Raw genomic sequence first — 7,186 nt, forward strand, 5'->3', positions numbered from 1 at the left:
AACACAGACACACACTTACACCAAGTAACAAAGACATACACTGACTTCAAGTGACAAAGACATAAACTGACACCCAGTAACACAGACACACACGGACACCAAGTAACAAAGACACACACTTACACCAAGCAACACAGACACACACTGACACCCAGTAACACAGACACACACTTACACAAAGTAACAAAGACATACACTGACACCAAGTAACAAAGACATACACTTACACCAAGTAACAAAGACATACACTGACACCAAGTAACAAAGACATACACTGAAACCCAGTAACACAGACACACAGTTACACCAAGTAACAAAGACATACACTGATACCCAGTAACACATACACACACTTACACCAAGTAGCACAGACATACACTGACACCAAGTAACAAAGACATACACTGATATCCAGTAACACAGACACACACTTACACCAAGTAACAAAGACAGACACTGACACCCAGTAACAAAGACCTACACTGACACCCAGTAACAAAGACACACACGGACACCAAGTACCAAAGACACACACTTACACCAAGTAACACAGACACACACTGACACCCAGTAACACAAACAAACACACTGATACCAACTGACACAGACATACACTGACACCAAGTAACAAAGACATACACTGACACCAAGTAACACAGACACACACTTACACCAAGTAACACAAACGCACTCTTACACCAAGTAACAAAGACATACACTGACACCAAGTAACAAAGACACACACTTACACCAAGTAACACAGACACAGACTGACACCAGGTAACAAAGACATACACTTACACTAAGTAACTCAGACATACACTGACACCAAGTCACAAAGGCACAAACTGACACCCAGTAACAAAGACATACACTGACACCAAGTCACAAAGAAATACACTGATACCCAGTAACACAGACACACACTTACACCAAGTAACACAGACATACACTGACACCACGTAACAAAGACATACACTGATTCCCAGTAACACAGACACACACTTACACCAATTAAAAAAGACAGACACTGGTACCCAGTAACACAGACACACACTTACACCAAGTAACAAAGACTTACACTGACACCCAGTAACAAAGACATACACTGACACCCAGTAACACAGACACACACGGACACCAAGTAACAAAGACACACACTTACACCAAGTAACACAGACACGCACTGACACCCAGTAACACAAACAAACACACTGACACCAAGTGACACAGACATACACTGACACCAAGTAACAAAGACATACACTGACACCAAGTAACACAGACACACACTTACACCAAGTAACACAAACACACACTTACACCAAGTAACAAAGACATACACTTACACCAAGTAACAAAGACATACACTGACACCCAGTAACACAGACACACAATTACACCAAGTAACAAAGACACACACTTACACAAAGTAACACAGACACACACTGGCACCCAGTAACAAAGACACACACTTGCACCAAGTAACAAAGACATACACTGGCACCAAGTAACAAAGACATACACTTACACCAAGTAACAAAGACACACACTTACATCAAGTAACACAGACATACACTGACACCAAGTAACAAAGACATACACTGATACCCAGTAACACAGACACACACTTACACCAAGTAACACAGACATACAATGACACCAAGTAACAAAGACAAGCACTTATACCCAGTAACAAAGACACACACTTACAACAAGTAAAAAAGACAGACCCTGATACCCAGTAACACAGACACACACTTACACCAAGTAACAAAGACATACACTGACACCAAGTTTCAAAGACACACAGTTACACCAAGTAACACAGACATACACTGACACCAAGTAACAAAGACATGCACTGATACCCAGTTACAAAGACACACACTGACACCAAGTAACAAAGACATACACTGACACCAAGTTTCAAAGACAAACACTTACACCAAGTAACACAGACACACACTTACACCAAGTAACACAGACATACAATGACAGCAAGTAACAAAGACATGCACTGATACCCAGTAACAAAGACACACACTGACACCAAGTAACAAAGACATACACTGACACCAAGTTTCAAAGACACACACGTGCACCAAGTAACACAGACATACACTGACACCAAGTATTTTGACATACACTGACACAAAGTAACAAAGACATACACTGATACCCAGTAACATAGACACACACTTGCACCAAGTAACACAGACATACAATGACCCCAAGTAACAAAGAAATGCACTTATACCCAGTAACAAAGACACACACTTACAACAAGTAAAAAAGACAGACCCTGATACCCAGTAACACAGACACACACTTACACCAAGTAACAAAGACATACACCGACACCCAGTAACAAAGACATACACTGACACCCAGTAAGACAGACACACAAGGACACCAAGTAAGAAAGACTCACACTTACACCAAGTAACACAGACACACACTGACACCCAGAAACACAGACACACACTTACACAAGTAACAAAGACATACACTGACACCAAGTAACAAAGACATACACTTACACGAAGTAACAAAGACATACACTGACACCAAGTAACAAAGTGATACACTGATACCCAGTAACACAGACACACACTTCCACCAAGTAACAAAGACAGACACTGAAATCAAGTAACAAAGACATAAACTGACACCCAGCAACACAGACACACATGGACACCAAGTAACAAAGACACACACTTACACCAAGTAACACAGACACACACTGACACCCAGAAACACAGACACACACTTACACCAAGTAACAAAGACATACACTGACACCAAGTAACAAAGACATACACTTACACGAAGTAACAAAGACATACACTGACACCAAGTAACAAAGTGATACACTGATACCCAGTAACACAGACACACACTTCCACCAAGTAACAAAGACAGACACTGATACCCAGTAACACACACACACACTTACACCAAGTAACAAAGACATACACTGAAATCAAGTAACAAAGACATAAACTGACACCCAGCAACACAGACACACATGGACACCAAGTAACAAAGACACACACTTACACCAAGTAACACAGACACACACTGACAACCAGAAACACAGACACACACTTACACCAAGTAACAAAGACATACACTGACACCAAGTAACAAAGACATACACTTACACCAAGTAACAAAGACATACACTGACACCAAGTAACAAAGACATACACTGATACCCAGTAACACAGACACACACATACACCAAGTAACAAAGACAGACACTGATAACCAGTAACACACACACACACTTACACCAAGTAACAAAGACATGCACTGAAATCAAGTAACAAAGACATAAACTGACACCCAGCAACACAGACACACACGGACACCAAGTAACAAAGACACACACTTACACCAAGTAACACAGACACACACTGAAACCCAGAAACACAGACACACACTTACACCAAGTAACAAAGACATACACTGACACCAAGTAACAAAGACATACACTTACACCAAGTAACAAAGACATACACTGATTCCCAGTAACACAGACACACACTTACAACAAGTAACAAAGACATACACTGATACCCAGTAGCACAGACACACACTTACACCAAGTAGCACAGACATACACTGACACCAAGTAACAAAGACATACACTGATACCCAGTAACACACACACACACTTACACTAAGTAACAAAGACAGACACTGACACCCAGTAACACAGACACACACTGACACCAAGTAACAAAGTCCCACACTTACACCAAGTAACACAGACACACACTGACACCCAGTAACACAAACAAACACACTGACACCAAGTGACACAGACATACACTGACACCAAGTAACAAAGACATACACTGACACCAAGTAACAAAGACACACACTTACACCAAGTAACACAGACATAGACTGACACCAAGTAACAAAGACATACACTTACACCAAGTAACACAGACATATAGTGACACCAAGTCACAAAGACACACACTGACACCCAGTAACAAAGACATACACTGACACCAAGTCACAAAGACATGCACTGATACCCAGTAACACAGGCACACACTTACACCAAGTAACACAGACATACACCTGACACCAAGTAACAAAGACCTACACTGATACCCAGTAACACAGACACACACTTACACCAAGTGAAAAAATAGACACTGATACCCAGTAACACAGACACACACTTACACCATGTAACAGAGACATAAACTGACACCAAGTAACAAAGACATACACTGATACCCAGAAACACAGACACACACTTACACCAAGTAACAAAGACATACACTGACACCAAGTCACGAAGACACACACTGACACCCATTAACAAAGACATTCACTGACACCAAGTATTTTGACACATACTTACACCAAGTAACAATGACATACACTGATACCCAGTAACACAGACACACACTTACACCACGTAACAAAGACATACACTGACACCAAGTCACAAAGACACACACTGACACCCAGTAACAAAGACATACACTGACACCAAGTCAAAAAGACATACACTGATACCCAGTAACACAGACACACAATTACACCAAGTAACACAGACATACACTGACAGCAAGTAACAAAGACATACTCTGATATCCAGTAACACAGGCACACACTTACACCAAGTAACAAAGACAGACACTGATACCCAGTAACACAGACACACACTTACACCAAGTAACAAAGACATACACTGACTTCAAGTGACAAAGACATAAACTGACACCCAGTAACACAGACACACACGGACACCAAGTAACAAAGACACACACTTACACCAAGCAACACAGACACACACTGACACCCAGTAACACAGACACACACTTACACAAAGTAACAAAGACAAACACTGACACCAAGTAACAAAGACATACACTTACACCAAGTAACAAAGACATACACTGACACCAAGTATCAAAGACATACACTGAAACCCAGTAACACAGACACACAGTTACACCAAGTAACAAAGACATACACTGATACCCAGTAACACAGACACACACTTACACCAAGTAGCACAGACATACACTGACACCAAGTAACAAAGACATACACTGATATCCAGTAACACAGACACACACTTACACCAAGTAACAAAGACAGACACTGACACCCAGTAACAAAGACCTACACTGACACCCAGTAACAAAGACACACACGGACACCAAGTACCAAAGACACACACTTACACCAAGTAACACAGACACACAGTGACACCCAGTAACACAAACAAACACACTGATACCAACTGACACAGACATACACTGACACCAAGTAACAAAGATATACACTGACACCAAGTAACACGGACACACACTAACACCAAGTTACACAAACGCACTCTTACACCAAGTAACAAAGACATACACTGACACCAAGTAACAAAGACACACACTTACACCAAGTAACACAGACACAGACTGACACCAGGTAACAAAGACATACACTTCCACTAAGTAACACAGACATACACTGACACCAAGTCACAAAGACACACACTGACACCCAGTAACAAAGACATACACTGACACCAAGTCACAAAGAAATACACTGATACCCAGTAACACAGACACACACTTACACCAAGTAACAGAGACATGCACTGACACCAAGTAACAAAGACATACACTGATACCCAGTAACACAGACACACACTTACACCAATTAAAAAAGACAGACACTGGTACCCAGTAACACAGTCACACACTTACACCAAGTAACAAAGACTTACACTGACACCCAGTAACAAAGACATACACTGACACCCAGTAACACAGACACACACGGACACCAAGTAACAAAGGCACACACTTACACCAAGTAACACAGACACGCACTGACACCCAGTAACACAAACAAACACACTGACACCAAGTGACACAGACATACACTGACACGAAGTAACAAAGACATACACTGACACCAAGTAACACAGACACACACTTACACCAAGTAACACAAACACACACTTACACCAAGTAACAAAGACATACACCTACACCAAGTAACAAAGACATACACTGACACCCAGTAACACAGACACACACTTACACCAAGTAACATAGACAGACACTGATACCCAGTAACACAGACACACACTTACACCAAGTAACAAAGACATACACTGACACCAAGTAACAAAGACATAAACAGACACCCAGTAACACAGACACACACGGACACCAAGTAACAAAGACACACACTTACACAAAGTAAAACAGACACACACTGGCACCCAGTAACACAGACACACACTTACACCAAGTAACAAAGACATACACTGGCACCAAGTAACAAAGACATACACTTACACCAAGTAACAAAGACACACACTTACATCAAGTAACACAGACATACACTGACACCAAGTAACAAAGACAGACACTGATACCCCGTAACACAGGCACACACTTAGGGGGGGTGGGGGGCACATTGGCGCAGTGGTTAGCACCGCAGCCTCACAGCTCCAGGGACCCGGGTTCGATTCTGGGTACTGCCTGTGCGGAGTTTGCAAGTTCTCCCTGTGTCTGCGTGCGTTTCCTCCCGGTGCTCCGGTTTCCTCCCACATGCCAAAGACTTACAGGTTGATAGGTTAATTGGCCATCATAAATTGCCCCTAGTATAGGTAGGTGGAAGGGAAATATATAGGTACAGGTGGAGATGTGATAGGAATACGGGATTAGTGTAGGATTAGTATAAATGGGTGGTTGATGGTCGGCACACATTCGGTGGGCCGAAGGGCCTGTTTAAGTGCTGTATCTCTAAACTAAACTAAATACTGACACCTAGTGTCACAGACACACACTGACACCCAGTAACACAAACAAACACTGAAACACAGTATAAAAGACATACACTGACACCAAGTAACACAGACACACACTGACACCCAGTATAAAAGACATACACTGACACCAAGTCACAACGACATACACTGATACCAAGTCACAAAGACATACACTGATGCCCAGTAACACAGACACAAACTGACACCAAGTAACAAAGCCACACACTTACACCAAGTAACAAAGACACACACTTACACCAAGTAACACAGACATACACTGACACCAAGTAACAAAGACAGACACTTACACCAAGTAACAAAGACATACACTTACACCAAGTATTTTGACATACACTGACACCAAGT

Source organism: Heterodontus francisci, unplaced genomic scaffold (genome assembly GCF_036365525.1).
Source record: "Heterodontus francisci isolate sHetFra1 unplaced genomic scaffold, sHetFra1.hap1 HAP1_SCAFFOLD_56, whole genome shotgun sequence".
Taxonomy (NCBI): domain Eukaryota; kingdom Metazoa; phylum Chordata; class Chondrichthyes; order Heterodontiformes; family Heterodontidae; genus Heterodontus; species Heterodontus francisci.